Consider the following 20,107-nt stretch of genomic DNA (forward strand, 5'->3'; position numbering starts at 1 on the left):
TCTTTCACTGTCAGCTATTTTCTAGCCCTATTACTTCAGTTTTTTTATTAGGTCAAATGTTTTCTTTAATATTAGCTTTTTAACAAACGTATGCAGCAAGTTACATTGGGGTCAATTCACTATACCACATGCGATATGAAGGTCACGTGTCTCATTTTTAGAAATATCGTACGAGATAATATAAGAGTCAGTTCATCAAAGTAAAATATCGAATGTGAGGTAAATACCACACATTTGTTAAAATAGATAAATACGGCAAAAAAAATTAGAGAAATCATTAACTTCAATTTATTAAACATACACATTCCTTATTTATCACCTGGTGTTTGCTGGCGGTATTTTAGAAATGTACAAAGTGACAATTGGAGGAACTCTGCACTGGCCAGAAAGTGAAAAGTATACAATGTATCAATGTGAAAATGTTCTTCTCTGAGCTCAGGTATGAAAATAAATTGTAACATTTCATCAGAGGGAGATCATTTTGTGAATGAAAGCAAGCTAGAATGTTCTTATAGGTTCACATAATTGCTGTGTCTCTTCTGGTGCAGTGTTAGCCTGCAAAGGAAAAAGAAATGGTGAAAAAACAACACCAAATTTAAGTGCTAAATATCGCAAAACATAAATATTTAACGCATTCAGTAAATAACGCATGTTTTTTAGTGAATCGACTACTTTTGAAATAAATACTGCATGAGTTATTTTAACTAAAAAATTAATGCACTATTTATCTCTTAGTGAATTGTACCCCATTGCCATAAAGACCCTAACACAGAAGCTGTCTGCTTGTATTTATGGTATCCCACATTCTGGAAGGGGTTCTATTATTGATTTTTATGGCATTTTTAACATCATCAAAAATACAAACGGAAGTTCACCCCTACGGTTTTTAACTACTTGCCCTCCAGAGGATTTTCACCCCTTCCTGATTAGGCCATTTTTTGCATTACTGTGCTGCATTACTTTAACTGACAATTGCGCGGTCATGCAATGCTGCACCCAAGTTAAATTTACGTCCTTTTTTTCCCACCATTCGATCTTTCTTTTGGTGGCATTTGGTCGCCTGTGTGTTTTTTAATATTTTTGTGCTATAAAAAAAAAAGGCCAGCAATTTTGAGAAAAAAACTATATTTTTTACTTTTTGCTACTAATCCTGTCCAGTAAAAAAATTTAAAAAATCAAATTTCGTCATAAATTTATGCCAAAATGTATTCTCCTATATGTATTTGCTAATAAAAAATACCAATACGTGTAAATTAATTGGTTTGTGTGAAAGTTATAGCATTTACAAATGGCGGTATATATACTGGGATCTTTTTTTTATTTTTACTAGTAATGGCGGTGATCAGCAACTTATAGCAGGACTGCGGCGGACATTGTGACACTGGGGGGAACAGACTTGGTGTCACTGACACCAATACAGTGATCAGTGCTAAATAAAAGCACTGACACTGTACTAATGGCACTGGGCAGGATGGGGTTAAAATGAGGGGCGATCAAAGGGTTAACTGTGTGCTCGGAGTGTTTTACTAGGGGGCGGTGTGTGTGAGATTCACTGTAATCACACTGCTGTGGATGGCTGTGCTGTGCACACGCATCCACAGCAGTGTGCCCGAGCTGACAGGGAGGAGGACTGTTAGTAAACAAAACAGTCTTCCTGCCCGTCAGAGATCCTCGAAAATCACCAGGAAGATGAAATACCTCCTAAGGGAAGAGCGCAGAAATAGAGCCCATAAACAGCGTAATATAGTGTCAGTGACTTCAGCATGTAGGCTCCTCCCTGACACGTCTCACGTACACACACATTCTCAAAGGGACCCACCTCAGATGAACGTGCATGTGCACGAGATGCATCAGGGAGGAGCCTACATGCTGACGTTGCGCTGCCGAGTCCATGCGATTGTCCGGCGGCCATCTTTGTGAGTGATTCATTGCTTGTTCATATTTTATACTCCACGTGGCTGCAACAACTTTTAATAAAAGCATACTACACTATATTACGCTGTTTCTGAGCTCTATTTGTGAGCTCTTCCCTTAGGAGGTATTTCATCTTGGATGGATCAGTGACTGGTGGTAGGAAGTGGATGGATACATTTCCAAGAGTCATTTCCAATTAATGCTGACTTGCTTTTTACTTCTGGTGAGTGCATAGTGGTGGAGGAGTAGCATAGAAGTTACCGTTATTACTGGCCACTATTGGTTTACACCACACGCTAAACAAATTTAGTCATTATTGGCACACAAGATTTTTTTGGAACACATAGTGAATTTTATTCACATATTTGCCATTCACTGTTTATAATAAGCTGGACATTTCATTTTGGTCATTCATATTATTTTGGTACACTACAATACTGCATGATAATGTATAATGTTTAATTCTTTCACTTGTATTAGCGCTGCACTTTTTGTTTATAAGTAAATAGTCAACCTGTGTGTAATTTAATCTTAGTATAAATACTACTGTTCTGTGAAGCCCTCAGAGGTTTATTTGAGAACGTTAGAGACTGGGGTGGAGATTCACCTTCCAGCAGGACAACGACCCTAAACATACAGCCAGAGCTACAATAGAATGGTTTGGATCAAAGAATATTCATGTGTTCGATCGGCCCAGTCGAAGTCCAGACCTAAATCCAATTGAGAATCTGTGGCAAGACTTGAAAATGGCTGTTCACAGATGCTCTCCATCCAATCTGACTGAGCTTGAGCTATTTTGCAAAGAAGAATGAGCAAAAATGTCACTCTCCTAGATGTGAAAAGCTGGTAGAGACATCTACAAAAAGACTTACAGCTGTAATTGCAGTGAAAGGTGGTTCTACAAAGAATTGACTCAGGGTGGCTGAATACAAATGCACGCCACACTTTTCACATGTTTATTTGTAAAAAATTTTGAAAACTAATTATCATTTTCCTTCCACTTCACAATTATGTGCCTATTTGTGTTGGTCTATCCCATAAAATCCTAATAAAATACATTTACATTTTTGGTTGTAACATGACAAAATGTGGAAAATTTCAGGGGGCATGAATACTTTTTCAAGGCACTGTATGCCCTTTGGAGGTGATTGTTAGATTTTTGGGGCCTGTATGTGGCCAGGCTGCCAAAAAGTCTCTCACATGTGGTATTCCCATACTCGGAGGAAGTAGCAGAATGTGTTTTGGGGTGTTATTCCAGGTATACCCATGGCATGTGTGAGCAATTTATCATTTAAGTGACAACTTTGTGTAGAAAAGGAAATTTTTGTCATTTCCCAAAAATTTGTGGCAAAAAAAATAAAATCTTCCATGGACTAAACATGTCTCAGCACCTTAAGAAATGTGATAGGTAGTCAAAGTAAGAGCTGCAATATATATAGCATAGTTTGTAGACACTATAATTTTCACACAAACCAATTAATAGGCACTTATGGAGATTTTTTTTACCAAAACATGTAGCAGAATACATTTTGGCCTAAGTTTATGACTAACTTTGAGTTTATTGGATATTTTTTATAACCAAATGTAGAAAATATTATTTTTTTTTTCATTTTTATCACAAAAAAATAAAAACAGCGTTCATCAAATACCACCAAAAGAAAGCTCTATTAGTGTGAAAAAAATGGAAATGAATGTAATTTGGTTACAGCGCTGCATGACCACGCAATCACTGGTTGAAATCTCTATTTGCGTGAAAAGAAAATAATAAAAATTTTGTTTGGGTAAAGTGTTGCATGACCAAGCAATTGTCATTCAAAGTGTGACAGCTCTGAAAGCTGAAAACTGGTGGTGGTTAAGCCAAATAGCTCTGCCCACTGAATAAGGACCTGCAGTTATAGCTGTGGTCCTAACTGAATCCAATCAAAAAGCCACAGATTTTGCCACCAAGGGTAGCGATTCGTGAAGAGACAAAATATGGCTAATTCTCTCTACACAAACATCTAAATTCCAAGCCACACAAGTGAAAGTTAGAATAGGCTCTAAGGAAAACATCCCAAACCTTTTTCAATAAGTGATTAAATCTTCCTGCCCATCTGATCTTTAATGACACCAAAGTCTTCAAAGGATTGATCTGTCTCCTTTGAAACCTGCAAAGAAGCTGTTTAATCTACAACATTTAAAGAATAATTTTTCCTCTTTAACTTCAAAAGGAAAATGTCTTTATTGTGACTGAGGCATGAACAATTTTTCCCTGGGTATTTCCCTCTTTTAGAATCATGAGAGATTGGTGTATAGGAAAGTCATACTCTTACGTTCTTGCAGGTGTAATCTCTGGTTTGGATATTGAAAGATGATAAATGCTATTTCATTGAACAATATTTGGAATAATCACAAGATGCTCTGCTGGATTGTATCAATGCAGTACACTCTTTAGTCAGACAAGGAAAATGTAATGAAATGTAATGACTTGCATGTTCAGCTCATACTCCAAGCCTGGTCTGATATATCCTACTCAGCTTCAGCTAACATGCACAATTACACTTCTGCTTCTAGACACCAGTTTGCTCAAAGATCCCCCCTCTCCGTTACCCATAGCAACCACTTCTGCAGTTCACTATACTTTTCTTTCAACTGTATGTCAGTATCTTGTCTCCACTTGCTGCACATCTTCATTTAATCCAGTGAAAACTCCCTCTATTACTCCATTATCCCTGGCAACCCCTCAGAAATCCTCCTCTGCTACTGCTCCTCTTTTTCTACCATCTCCCAGTACTGCTGCTACTCTTCCATGTGCTGCACAATCTGTTTATAGCCCTGCAACCAGTTGCAAGACTCTTGTGTCTAGATCCAAAAAGGAAAAAGTTTTTTTCCAATTTCTACAATCCTACCTCTGTCCTCTCCTGCCTCCATGCCAGCTGCCCTGTTCCCTCCTGCCACAACGCCACTTGCGCCGGTCCAGTCTGCCACGACGCCACTTGCTCCGGTCCAGTCTGTCGCAACGCCACTTGCGCCGGTCCAGTCTGCCGCGATGCCATTTGCTCTGGTCCAGTCTGCCGTGACGCCACTTTCTCCGGTCGAATCTGCTACAACGCCACTTGCTCTGGTCCAGTCTGCCACAACACCAATAGCTCTGTTCCCACCTGCCATGATGGCAGCTGCTCTGTTCCCACCTGCCGCAATTTCTCTTGCCTCGGTCCAGCCCGCCACAACACCACGTGTTCTTGTGAAGCCTGCCACCATGCCAGTTGCTCCAGTCAAGAATGCCACCATGCCTCTTACTACCTCAACCATGGGCGAGTCTACTCCTGACTTATCCTCAGTCCTGTCATCTGCCTTTTCATATTTGGGACTCTTAGCAACCAGGCCTCACCCTATGGCAATACATCTCCTCAATCCTGTGTAAGGAGTTTCATCCATCCTTTGGACAGACTGCCTCATTCTGTCAAGTGGGGGCCTTGACCTTTTCTCCAAATCACACTGCATCCAGCCTGTGTTCCAGCAACTCAGCATGAACTTCCTGATCCCCTGACCATTCCGCAGCCCAATGGCATGCTGCCTACTAATGGGGTCGAGTCCCCCTCCATACTGCCTGCTTATGGAGTTCAATCTGCCTCTATGCTCACTAATGGGGTTCAGTCTGCTGCTGGTGCCCTGCTGTTTGCTGCCAAATCTGCCTCTGGTAATCTGCTGTCCTCCTGCCAAGCTTGTCTCTTATGTTTCTTTTGCCCAGCTTGGTGGTCTTGTTCCTAATGTCAAGCCTGGGGGTCCTGCTCCTGATGTCGAGCCTGGGGGTTGTGTTCCTGGTGGTCTTGTAGCTGATGCCCAGCCTGGTGGTCCTGTTGCTGATGCCCAGCCTGGTGGTCCTGTTCCTGATGCCAAGCCAGGTGGTTCCATGCCCTAATGACCTGTCCTCTTCTGACGGTCCCGTGTCCAACAACCTGCCTGCCTCTGAGGGTCCTGTGCCTGATGATCTGTCTGCCTCTGATGGTCCTGAACCTGATGTACCATCTGACCTTGCTGACCCTGTGCCTGCTGTCCAGCCGGAGGGTCCAGTATCTGCTGCCCAGTCTGCTGCTCCTCTGTCTGCTGCCCAACCTGCCTCTAATGCTCCTCTGCCTGCTGCCAAACCTGTCTCTGATGCTCCTCTGCCTGCTGCCCAGCCTGCCTCTGATGCTCCTCTACCTGCTTCCCAGCCTGTCTCCGATGCTCCTCTGTCTGCTGCCCAGTTAGTCTTTGGTACCAGGGTCTCACTCGCTGTTGGGTCTAATTCTGCTGCACCTCCAAGTTTGTTGCATGCCTGGCATGGGCTACCCATTTGGTCCAAGATTCCAACTGCTGCCTCTCCTGAGTCCCTCTTGCAACTATTTGTTTTTGTTGCTCCAAGGCCTTATAGTCCAGATACCCATTTTGGAAGTAAGAGCTGTATTCTCCTGTTCAGCCCCAGTAATAGAGGCCTTGGAAAGGGCAGAGTTCCATCTGAGCCGTGTCCTGACCTAGGTGGTACCTCTACAATCCCAGGTGCATTAGGGGACCATTGCTTGGGAAATGTCTTGGGAAAACCTGTGTGGCTGTTTGAGTGTAGAGCAGTTTCTGGCAACCAAGATGTTGAAGGTCCATTCACGATGGGACACCCTTGCATCAGGGTAACTGTATGGACCAGGGATACTGGTGTTAGGTCTTCAGCTGGCCTTTGGGGTCCCAGCTTTGGCATATGCTGCATTTAGGATGTGCAAGTTTCAGATGTTGTGCCTCTTTAGGGATCAGACCTGTGGGGAACTCAGACAGCTTTTGGACCCCGGCGGTGGGGTAACCAGTCAGTTCCCAGATTCTGGCGGTGGGGCACATGATCAGCTACTAGATTCGGGTAGCACGCCATCCAGCCGGTTGAAAGACTTGGGCCTGAAGAGTTTGAGAGTCTTTAGACACTGAAAGGAAATCTTCTTGGACTTATCCTGCACCCTGAAAGGTTCAAAGTAGAATGGAGCGTCCAGAGGCCGCTCCTTAAGGGAGGGGACTGTCAGGACATACAGTCAGGTCCATAAATATTGGGACATGGATACAATTCTAACATTTTTGGCTCTATACACCACCACAATGGATTTGAAATGAAACAAACAAAATGTGCTTTAACTGCAGAGTGTCAGCTTTAATTTGAGGGTATTTACATCCAAATCAGGTGAACGGTGTAGGAATGACAACAGTTTGCATATGTGCCTCCCACTTGTTAAGGGACCAAAAGTAATGGGACAATTGGTTTCTCAGCTGTTCCATGGCCAGTTGTGTGTTATTCCCTCATTATCCCAATTACAATGAGCAGATAAAAGGTCCAGAGTTCGTTTCAAGTGTGCTATTTGCATTTGGAATCTGTTACTGTCAACTCTCAAGATGAGATCCAAAGAGCTGTCACTATCAGTGAAGCAAGCCATCATTAGGCTGAAAACACAAAACAAACCCATCAGAGAGATAGCAAAAACATTAGGCGTGGCCAAAACAACTGTTTGTAACATTCCTAAAAAGAAGGAACACACCGAAGAGCTCAGCAACACCAAAAGACCCGGAAGACCACGGAAAACAACTGTGGGGGATGAGCGAAGAATTCTTTCCCTGGTGAAGAAAACACCCTTCACAACAGTTGGCCAGATCAAGAACACTCTCCAGGAGGTAGGTGTATGTGTGTCAAAGTCAATAATCAAGAGAAGACTTCACCAGAGTGAATACAGAGGGTTCACCACAAGATGGAAACCATTGGTGAGCCTCAAAAACAGGAAGGCCAGATTAGAGTTTGCCAAACGACATCTAAAAAAGCGTTCACAGTTCTGGAACAACATCCTATGGACAGATGAGACCGAGATCAACTTGTACCAGAGTGATGGGAAGAGAAGAGTATGGAGAAGGAACTGCTCATGATCCTAAGCATACCACCTCATCAGTGAAGCATGGTGGTGGTAGTGTCATGGCGTGGGCATGTATGGCTGCCAATGGAACTGGTTCTCTTGTATTTATTGATGATGTGACTGCTGACAAAAGCAGCAGGATGAATTGTGAAGTGTTTCAGGCAATATTATCTGCTCATATTCAGCCAAATGCTTCAGAACTCATTGGACGCCACTTCACAGTGCAGATGGACAATGACCCAAAGCATACCGCAAAAGCAACCAAAGAGTTTTTGAAGGGAAAGAAGTGGAATGTTATGCAATGGCTAAGTCAATCACCTGACCTGAATCCAATTGAGCATGCATTTCACTTGCTGAAGACAAAACTGAAGGGAAAATGCCCCAAGAACAAGCAGGAACTGAAGACAGTTGCAGTAGAGGCCTGGCAGAGGATCACCAGGGATGAAACCCAGTGTCTGGTGATGTCTATGCGTTCCAGACTTCAGGCTGTAATTGACTTCAAAGGATTTGCAACCAAGTATTAAAAAGTGAAGGTTTGATTTATGATTATTATTCTGTCCCATTACTTTTGGTCCCTAAACAAGTGGGAGGCACATATGCAAACTGTTATAATTCCTACACTGTTCACCTGATTTGGATGTAAATACCCTCAAATTAAAACTGACAGTCTGCAGTTAAAGCACATCTGGTTTGTTTCATTTCAAATCCATTGTGGTGGTGTATAGAGACAACAACGTTAGAATTGTGTCCATGTCCCAATATTTATGGACCTGACTGTATGTCATCTGCTGGTGATACTGTGGTTCCCAGAGACAAAGGGCGAAGTTCTGGTGGTCACCAGCGGATGTCTTAAAGCAGATAGGCTGTCCGAGTAATTAGGTTGTACCTGACGTGAGCTGCTCCCAGGGGAGGTATATACAGTGGGGATCAAAAGTTTGGACACCCCAGCTAAAAATTTGTATTAATGTGCATAAAGAAGCCAAGGAAAGATGGAAAAATCTCCAAAAGGCATCAAATTACAGATTAGACATTCTTATAATATGTCAACAAAAGTTAGATTTTATTTCCATCATTTACACTTTCAAAATAACAGAAAACAAAAAAATGGCGTCTGCAAAAGTTTGGGCACCCTGCAGAATTTATAGCATGCACTGCCCCCTTGGCAAAGCTGAGACCTGCCAGTGTCATGGATTGTTCTCAATCATCGTCTCGGAAGACAAGGTTATGTCAATCTCAAAGGTTTTAAATGCCCAGACTCATCTGACCTTGCCCCAAAAATCAGCACCGTGGGTTCTTCTAAGTAGTTGTCTAGAAAACTGAAACTGAAAATAGTTGACGCTCACAAAGCTGGAGAAGGCTATAAGAAGATAGCAAAGCGTTTTCAGATGTCAATATCCTCTGTTCGGAATGTAATTAAGAAATGGCAGTCATCAGGAACAGTGGAAGTTAAAGCAAGATCTGGAAGACCAAGAAAAATATCAGACAGAACAGCTCGCAGGATTGTGAGAAAAACAATTCAAAACCCACGTTTGACTGCACAATCCCTCCAGAAAGATCTGGCAGACACTGGAGTTGTGGTACACTATTCCACTATAAAGAGATACTTGTACAAATATGGTCTTCATGGAAGAGTCATCAGAAGAAAACCTCTTCTACGTGCTCACCACAAAAATCATCGTTTGCCCATTCCAGCGTTCCTGCCCTGACATTACACAAGTGCCATGAATCCTGATGGTGCAGGTACGCCTTCGATCCCTATGTTACTCGCCAGACTTGACCAACAGGATCGCTTGTTGGATCAGTTCGCTCAGGCGTTGCAGGCTCTGCTTGCACGCACAGCACACCTTACCCCTGGGGCTATTAGGTCAGTTGTTACTCCGGTGGACTCTCCCACTGTTGCTCCGGTTGTTGCACCTACCTCCGCATCTGTTGCGGAACCCGCGGTACCCAGAGGTATGACTGGTTCTGCCCCTCTTCCTCAGCGCTTTGGGGGGGAACCGAGTCAGTGTCGTGGTTTCCTTAACCAAGTGGGGATTTACTTTGAATTAATACCTCACGCTTTCCCTACTGAGAGGGCAAAGGTGGGCTACCTAATCTCGCTACTCTCTGATAGGGCCTTGGCCTGGGCTAATCCCTTATGGGAGAGGAATGACTCAGAGTGATTCACGTGTTTACCCGTTTCGTTGCCTCCTTCCGTACGGTATTCGATGTACCCGCTCGCTCCGCTTCTGCTGCCAAATTACTCATGTCCATGCATCAGGGTTCACGAACTGTTGCCGAGTACGCCATCGAATTTCGTACTTTGGTGGCAGAGGTGGGTTGGAACAATGAGGCTTTAGTGGCTGCTTTCTCTCATGGTCTCTCTGATGCATTGAAGGACGAGATCGCAGCCAAAGAACTGCCTGTGGAGTTAGAGGCACTCATCTCCTTCCTAATCTTGATTGACACCAGGCTCAGAGAGAGGCCTTCATTTAAGGAGCGTCTGCGGAGGCCTCCTAACCATTTGGCGCCTACGTTTTCTGTCCCACCCGTGCCTCCCTCTCCTCCCACGCCTCCTGGGGATGGTTTGTCTGGTAGTGAGCCCATGCAGCTGGGGTTTGCTCGCCTTTCCGAGGGGGAGCGGGCCTCTCGGCGTCGGGAGGGTCGCTGCCTGTACTGTGGACTCGGGGGGCATTTTCGGCAGTCCTGTCCGGTCCGTCCGGGAAACGCCCGCACCTGAGATCCTGTCGGGGGCAGATCTTGGGTGGAGTTTCCTCGTCCCCAGTTTCCCGTAAAGATAAACCGCTTATCACCGTTGTCCTCTCTTGGGCAGGAGGCTCGGTGACGGCCCAGGCGTTGGTAGACTCTGGGGCTGGCGGTTTGTTTATGGACAGTTCGTTTGCTGCCCAGTACTCCATTCCTCTGCAGGCTCGAGAGACTCCATTGGTTCTCGAGGCAATAGATGGCAGGCCCTTGCAGCCATCGCAGGTTACCCACGAGACCCTGCCGGTGGAGGTAGCTATTGGGGCTGTTCACAGGGAATTGGCCTGTTTCCAGGTAATTTCTTCCCCGCACTACTCCGTGGTTTTGGGCTATCCCTGGCTTCAGAGGCACAATCCGACCTTTGATTGGCGATCGGCCGAGATTCTCTCATGGTCACCACGGTGTGGGGTTGGTTGCATCCGTGGTCCGGTTAAAGTGCTGTGCACCTCCTCGGACTCTGTGCTGCCCACTGAATATGGGGAGTACCTGGACGTGTTTGACAAGGTGCGCGCCGGTGCCCTGCCTCCTCATCGTCCATACGATTGTGCCATAACCTTACAAACTGGTGCTACTCCTCCGCGTGGCAGGGTGTATCCTCTTTCGGTGGCAGAGAATCAGGCCATGGAGGAATACGTTGCGGATGCACTTTCCCGGGGGCACATTCGCAAGTCTACGTCTCCAGCAGGAGCTGGGTTTTTTTTCGTGAAAAAGAAGGGAGGTGAGCTGAGACCCTGCATTGATTTTAGGGGTCTCAATCGGATCACGATTAAAAATGCTTATCCTATTCCGTTGATCACCGAGTTGTTTGACCGCCTCAAGGGAGCAACGGTCTTTACTAAACTCGACCTTAGGGCTGCCTACAACCTCGTACGGATCAAGGAGGGCGACAAGTTGTCACCCGAGGCCATCTCGGCTTTCAAGGCTCTGAAAGCCGCCTTCACTTCGGCCCCAATTCTGTCTCATCCCAATCCTGGGTTGCCTTTTGTTCTCGAGGTTGATGCATCTGAGACAGGAGTAGGCGCCCTCTTGTCCCAGCGTCGGTCACCCGAGGGACCCCTACTTCCTTGTGGGTTCTACTCCAAGAAGCTTTCCTCTGCAGAGTGCAACTACCAGATTGGAGACAGGGAGTTGTTGGCCATTATTCTGGCTCTCAAGGAATGGAGGCACCTGCTTGAGGGTTCTGTGGTCCCGGTCCTAGTTCTCACTGACCACAAGAACCTCACATATCTCTCGGAGGCTAAGAGGTTGACACCCCATCAGGCCAGGTGGGCTCTGTTTTTGTCACGTTTTAACTATGTGGTCTCTTACTTGCCTGGTTCCAAGAATGTCAGGGCTGATGCCTTGTCGCGGCAATACTCTGAGCTGTCCAGGGAGGACACTGAGCCGACCTCGGTCATTCCTCCAAACCAGATCCTGGCTGACATTCGTACCAACCTGACTTCTCCCCTTGGGGAGCAGATTTTGGCGGCTCAAACTAACGCTCCCCCTGAGAGACCGGCTGGAAGATGTTTTGTACCTGAGGGATTGCGTACCCGCTTGCTACGTACCTACCATAATTCCAAGACTGCCGGTCATCCTGGTAGGAACCAATTGTCCTGGGTCATTTCTCGGTTATTCTGGTGGCCATCTCTCCGTTCTGACATCGCCTCATATGTAGCAGCTTGTTCGGTCTGTGCCCAGAATAAATCTCCTCGGCACCTTCCATTGGGCCTTCTGCAACCCATTCCCAATGGGGAGCGTCCCTGGTCACACCTGGGCATGGATTTTATTGTGGATCTTCCTGCGTCTCAAGGTCATACGGTCATTCTTATGGTGATCGATCGTTTTTCTAAGATGTGCCATTGCGTTCCGCTCAAGAAATTGCCGACTGCACAAGAACTGGCTACGGTTTTCGCTAAGGAGATCTTTCGCTTGCACGGGTTGCCCAAGGTGATTGTCTCGGACCGTGGGAGCCAGTTTGTGTCCAGGTTCTGGCGTGCCTTCTGCTCCCAGTTGGGTATCGAGCTTTCCTTCTCTTCGGCCTACCACCCTCAGTCCAATGGGGCTGCGGAGCGTTCCAACCAGGCCCTGGAACAATTCCTTCGTTGCTATATATCGGATCATCAGGACAACTGGGTCGATCTCCTGCCATGGGAAGAGTTTGCGAGGAACTCGGCTGTCAACTCCTCCTCTGGGATGTCCCCCTTCATGGCCAACTATGGGTTCCAACCCGCTGTATTGCCTGAGTTGTTCTCTCCACAGGACATTCCGGCTGTGGATAACCACCTGGCTGCTCTGCGCTCCTCATGGGGGCAGATTCAGAGGTCCTTGAAGGACTCAGCACAGCGCCAGAAGCTCCAGGCTGATCGTAGACGGTTGCCCGCTCCCTCATACCAGGTCGGAGATCGGGTGTGGTTGTCCACTCGCAACCTCAAGCTTCGGGTGCCCGCACCAAAGCTGGCCCCCCGTTTTGTTGGTCCTTTCCGCATTCCTCGCAGGGTGAACCCAGTTGCCTATGCCCTTGCTCTTCCTCCTGGGATGCACGTCTCCAACATCTTCCACGTATCCCTGTTGAAACCTCTGATCCGTAATCGCTTTACTGCCTCTCCGCCTCGGCTTCATCCTATCAGGGTCGACGGCCATGAGGAGTATGAGGTGAGCCGCATCTTGGATTCTCGGTTGGTCCGCGGTTGGGTACAGTTTCTGGTCCATTGGCGTGGTTATGGTCCCGAGGAACGTTCCTGGGTTCCTTCCGCGGATGTTCATGCTCCTGCCCTCCTCCGCGCTTTTCACGCCCGATTTCCTCAGAAACCTTTTGTTGAGCCGCGGAGGGGGAGGGGCCCTTGAGGAGGAGGTACTGTCAAGGTCCTACCTTTCTTCAGAGCTTGTGCATCTCCATGAGCTGGCATCCATCTTGGTTTTCTGCAAAGCATGGTGGGAACCTTTATGCCTTCAGGCTTCTGCGGCTCCTCCTCAGAAGGGTGTGGTTGAGCACATTTAAACCTGCTGTCTGCAAGTGTGCTCTGCACTTGTGTCCTGTATGTTGCCCTGTTGCAAGCTCTTGTGTTGTTCCCATTGCTCTCCTGGTAACCGACTCGGCTTGGACAAGACTACTCTCTGCGTTAACCCTTTACCTGACCTCCCGTTGCTGAACCCGGCCCGTGACCTGAGTATTCTTTGCCTACCGTCTAGTACTGTCTGCTCCGTTGTTATTGACCCGGCTTGTCTGACTACTCTACTCGTGTTCCCATCTAGCTCCCACCAGCTGTACGCCATTGGCGGCAGTCGTTATCGCAGCTGGGGTCACTCGGGGGCCGCGACCTGGTCTCAGGCTGCGTCAAGTCCATCCCCACCATCAGGGGCCCTGGTGAAGGGTAGCCTGGGGCTTAGACTCCGCGCCCTGAGGGACTCTGGTCTGTGGGTAGTGGCTGTCGTCAGTCGCAGCGTGACCATACCATAGGCCTGCCTGCCCATTCCAGCGTTCCTGCCCTGACAAAGACTCCCTAAACCTTAAAATATTTTTTTTAATATTTAATTTTGAAACAGTCAACGTGTTTCAACACAAATATATACAAATATTACAATGTTTAAAAAAAAATATATATATATATATATATATATATAAAAGCAAGATATCTTCAAAGTTATCAATATTTCAGCATGATGAGTGAGACCACCCAAACTTTAGCAAACTATGCACATGCACAATGGCAAGCCACTTACTATTGGTGGTATGCAATGACACTTTCCTGGCAGGAAAGATATAAGGATAACTGTGCAGCACTAGAAGTCAAACTCCGTAAACCTGAAAGTGCTAATATTTACACATTTTTAACAAATGTGTTTCAACACAAATATATATAATGAAGCCCTACTTAGGGCTTAACGTGTAAGGTGGTGACCACCATCACGCCTTCCAGATATACTAGGAGAGCCAATGCTATAATGTTGTTATGAAGGAGAGGAGGTTCGCCAGCCATTTGTGCATTCTTAAAGCAATATATTGTGATTTTAATATGAGTATATATTACATGCTATTTTAATGAACTAATATTAATGACCCAAGTATCCTAAACTATTGTGACACATACAAAAAAAAAAAAAGACAGATCTGGCAACAAGTCTCCAAGTGGGTATTAAACTTAGACTGGGGAAATCTCCTCCAGGGAGCAGGAGAGCAATATGTATGATTACATGGCTGCTGTTTTTCATTTTATATAATTATTGTAATATGTCCTAAATCAATATATCAAATTAGATCATTTCTGCTACATCACTTCCCCTTTAACCACTTACCTACCGGGCACTTCCTGCCCAGGCCAATTTTCAGCTTTCAGTGTTCTTGCACTATGAATGACAATTGTGCGGTCATGCAACATTGTACACATATGAAATTTTTATAATTTTTTTCACACAAATAGAGTTTCTTTTGGTGGTTTTTTTTGCATTAACAATTTTTATTAGTTTTCACATATATATATACATACAAGCAGTAAATTAAAAACAAAAAAAAAGGAACACAAGAAAAAAAAAAAAAGGTAGCACATCGATGGTGAAATCTGCATGGTTACAGACATAGTGTCACATAGCAACAGTGAGGAGGCCATCAAAACCGTACATTTGGAGAAAGGTGGGAGGAAGTGAAATTATCCCATGGGTGCCACACTGCCTTGAACACAGCAATCGAACAGGCGTGTAAAGCAGTCAGGTACTCCATCTGTCTCACTTCAGCAATAATTTTAAACAGAGTTGGCATCGAAGGAGGTATAGAGGATAGCCAACACAAAGGAATGCTTCTTCTAGCTGCCGTCAGGATATGTGTAGCGAGTTTCCTAGCCATTTTGGGAAGACCTGGGAATGGCAGACTCAATAAAAAGTACAGAGGTTCAAAGGGAAGGGAGGTATGCAATAGCAATTGTAAAAAGGACAAAACCTCTTCCCAAAAGGGAACGATGGATCCACACGTCCAAAAAATGTGGAAGAGAGAGCCAAGGTCTTCCCTGAAATGCCAGCAAGCGGAAGAAGCATTCGGATTAAAGGCATGGATTACATCAGGAGTTTTGTACCACAGCATCATAATTTTGTATGTATTTTCCTTATAAACCACACAGATAGAAGATTTAGATGTGTTTTCCCAAATTTTCCTCCACTGCATCAGATCGATGTCACATTGTAAAAACTGGGACCACTTGCGCATGTAGTGGTGAGTGTCATTAGAGAGGGGGGAGGCATCCATAAGAATTTTATATGTATTAGAAATTAAGCCCCTTTGATGTGGACCCTGTATGCACAGACACTCAAAGGGAGTGGGTTTCCCAAGAGTCAATGTGGGGGACATGGTAGAGAAAAAGTGGCGTATCTGGAGGTAGATATATAAGTATTGGGAAGGTAGATCCTTTTTCTGGAGGTAAGCGAATGGTTGCAGCCTCCGAGTCACGGGGTGTACTAAATGACGTAGTTGGAAGAGGTTACCTGTGACTCAAGGGAGCATCCGTGACACGGCCAAGCTGTCTGGAAGGTTGGGGTTGAAGAGGATATTAGTCAGTGGGGAGCAATCTGATGTCAATGCAAACCTAGTCTTACATTTCTGCCAGATACTCATGGAGAATTGCATGGGGCCAAGGAAAAAATGACGGATAGGGACAAGGTCCACCACCGAAGTCGACCAGAGGAGAGAGCAAGGATGAGTCGGAGTCAATTGTAAGGACTCGATCTCAGTCCACAGGTTGGGAGGGTTATAAGAAGACCACGATGCGAGGAAGCGGAGATGAGTAGCATAGTAATAGGTCACAATATCCGGTGCCCCTAGGCCTCCCCTAGAACGCAGAGAGAGTAGTACACTACGTGCAATTCTATGTCGCTTATTATGCCAGATGAAATGTGAAGGGATTTCTGGAGGGATTGTAGTCTAGACATAGGAACAGGAATGGGGAGGGTCGCAAATAAGTACAGAAGTTTGGGCAGTACAGTCATTTTTATGACATTGATGCATCCCAGGAAGGATATGGGAAGGGTATCCCAAAATTTCAAGGAGTGAGAAATAGCTGTAAATAAGGGGGGGAAATTGGCGTCATATATAGAATCGTAGGAGGAAGTGAGACTAGTACCCAAGTATTTTAGAGAATGAGTGCACCATCGATAAGGGAAGGATTCCTGGAGAGATGTGAGAACAGCTGGTGGGATATGGAGTGGAAGTGCTTCAGTTTTGGAAGTATTAACCTTGTGACCCGGGAGAGTCCCAAACTGACATCAAATTTTTTGCAGTACTGGAAGAGAGATTTGGGGATTCGTGAGTGTAAGGAGGATATCATCCGCAAATAGAGATAGTTTGTATTCGTGGCCATGGGATAATATCCCTTGTATGTTGGGGTGAGACCGAATTGCAATAGCCAAAGGTTCCAAGCAGAGGATAAACAATAGAGGGGAGAGTGGGCATCCCTGTCGCATACCATTCGACATCTGGAAAGGAGGGGAGAGAAAGGAGGCCAATCTGACCTGTGAGGAAGGAGAAGAATAAAGAGCTTTTAAAGCTGCCACAAAGGGGCCGCGGAAGCCAAACTTCTCCAAGACCATAAACATATAAGGCCAGCTGAGGCGGTCAAAAGCTTTTTGGGCATCTAAGCTCAATAAAATGGTGGGCGTAGCAGACCGGTTAACCAAGTCAACCAGATCGATGGATCTCCTAGTATTCAACATATCCTTTTTGTGGTAAACCATATAAATCCCACATAAAACCCAAAATTAAAATTCTACAAATATAATCAATTTATACAATCAAAATAAATACAGTTAAACTTAAAATTTGTGTCCAATTTAAATTCACTCGCAATTGTGTCCCAAAATCACATAAAATAACATAAAATAAAACAGAATCCAAATGTGTCCAATATCCAAGTCCCAAATTTTCACTACCCCTGAAATGAAGGATTGAATGATATGGATTCCTTAGGATAGCCTATGCTTGAGAATAACTTCAAGAGGGTAATAGTACCTGGTTTTCATGGAATATTTAGGATCAATTTCCTTCTAACTGGATTGAAGTGAAAATTTGGGACTTGGATATTGGATACATTTGGATTCTGTTTTATTTTATTTTATGTGATTTTGGGACACAATTGGGAGTGAATTTAAATTGGACACACATTTTAAGTTTAACTGTATTTATTTTGATTATATAAATTGATTATATTTGTAGAATTTTAATTTTGGGTTTTATGTGGGATTTATATGGTTTACCACAAAAAGGATATGTTGGATTGTATACTTTCTAGGGAGAAAGTGTGACTTTTTGGTGGGAGTGGAAGGGAAGGAGTTTGATTGATTGATTGATCTCCTAGTATTGTCCACTGCATGTCTGGCAGGAACAAAGCCTGCTTGGTCTCTGTGTATGAGCTTGGAGATGAGCCTGGACAGCCTATTGGCTAGGATTTTAGTAAAAATCTTGTAATTGGAATTAAGTAGGGCAATAGGACGGTAATTATCTAAAATAGAGTGATCTTTGTCCGCTTTGGGAATTACAGAAATGTATGCATGGGAAAAGTCAGCCTGGGGAGTAATACCCTTGAAAAAATCCTCATAGAGAGAAGATGTGGACTTTTGGTGTTTTTTAATCACCAATGGGTGTTTTATTTTTTGCACTATAAACAAAAAAATAGCAAAAAATTTGAAAAAAAAGATTTTTCTTTCTATTATAACATTTTGCAAACAGGTAATTTTTCTCCATCACTAATGTGTGTTGATGAGACTGCACTGATAGGCAGCATTGATGGGCACTGATGAGGTGGCACAGATAGGCAGCACTGATGGACATTGATAGGAGGCACTGATGAGCTGGCATTGATGATGTTGCACTGATAGGCTGCACAGGTGGGTGGCACTGATGGGGACTTCTAGGTGGCACTGTTGGGCACAGGTGGGCACCACTGCAGGGCACGGGTGGATGGCACTGATGAGTACAGGTGGGTGGCACTGATGGGCACAGGTGGGCAGCACTGCTGGGCACTGATCATCAGTATCCTGATGATCAGTGCAAATCCCTAGTACTTTACTCGCACTGTGACAGCTTGTAACTTCCTTGTCTTTCAGTTTGATGGTCAAAGCAACATATTCTATCACATGTACTTTGGCTGCTGAATCACAGTTCTGCCTTGTACCACGTTTATTTTCTGGGTATTTTTATAGATTCTGCCAGAATTAAGTTTTAGATTCCTGCAAAGACAATTTTATTTTTTAAGAACCACAATATGTTTAATACTTATCAGAAACTAGTATGCTGATCATGTAATTCAGTTGCTCCTACGTTTTTGGTGTTTCTATCATGCGTTATGCCTATGAGCAGAATTTTGCTAGTATACTGAGCACTTCTGATCTCAGGCCCTACATTCCCTCATTGGCATGCTGGCTTTGTTAGGAGGTAAATGAGGATCCACTGGTTTTGGTGCAAATATATTTCTGCATAACATGTTAGTCTGAGTGGCAGGTGAAATTTGTTTTAGATAAACATTTTAAATTTATGTACTGTATTTGAACCCTGCAATGCGTTACATTATTGTAGAGAACCCTGTTTGACACCATTTAGCCTACCAGGTAGCCTTGAATATTGTGTCTTGACTGTTTTAATTTTGCTGGTTGTACTTTGCGCAATTTTGTACATTTTTTATTCCTGGTGCTCACTTGTGATTAAAAAAAACACCTTCAATAGAATGCAAAAAAAAAGCATTTCAAGTTGTCAACAGATGCAATGGAATCTACTGGATTTGGTAATTTCTGCTCTGGCAAATGGTGTTCAGAGTTTGTCAGATTAATGTATTTACACTGTTATCACTAAGAATATAGTTCATTTGGAGCTCTTCCCTGTTGTGATTGTGGTACATTGGAGCAAGCAGTCCAACCACAACAGACTCTTATTGCTCAATGTTGCAAAAGGTTTGTTATGCAATTACCTGTCTTTGCTAAGATATTTGGCTGTTCCCGGTCTTCATTTAATATTTAGACTAAACATTCATATTCACATGGATGCAGCAGTGGTTAGATGCTGCACTTGTGCCTTGCTGCTTCTAAGATTGAAATCAAAGACAGCTGATTGCTTGGTTCTCGGTCTTCAGTGAGCAGAGAGCCAGTGACTGTCAGTGGACCATGGAGGGGGCGGGTGCAGCTGTTGGTCCAGGCATCTGAGTGGATCCCAACTTTAAAGTTGGGATCTCTCCAGAGCCTGTACCAGGTCTGTGATGTCAGCTCAGACTGGATTTTAGCCTGCTGTCGGCTTAAAACGGGTCAGAACGAAGTGCATTCCTGTGATCCTCAGGAGAAGTAGGGCCAAAAGAGCCTTAGGCAGGTAATAGATGGGCAGTTTATCAGCCGAATTTTCGTCCGCTAAACGAAAAATCCCCCCGTTGCTGATGCTACCACCAATGTCCACGAAAAATGGAAGTTTTTTGCAGATTTTCCAGCATGACTGATAAAACTAAATGAGAAGATCCGCGAAAAAATGGCCGATGGGCTGGCCCCACTAACGGCGTGAATATCGGCCAATTTTTCGTGTGGACGAAAATTCGGCCAATAAACGACCCGTCTATGGC

Source organism: Staurois parvus, unplaced genomic scaffold (assembly GCF_062004578.1).
Source record: "Staurois parvus isolate SC_StPar_1 unplaced genomic scaffold, SC_StPar_1.0 ptg000086l, whole genome shotgun sequence".
Classification (NCBI taxonomy): Eukaryota; Metazoa; Chordata; class Amphibia; order Anura; family Ranidae; genus Staurois; species Staurois parvus.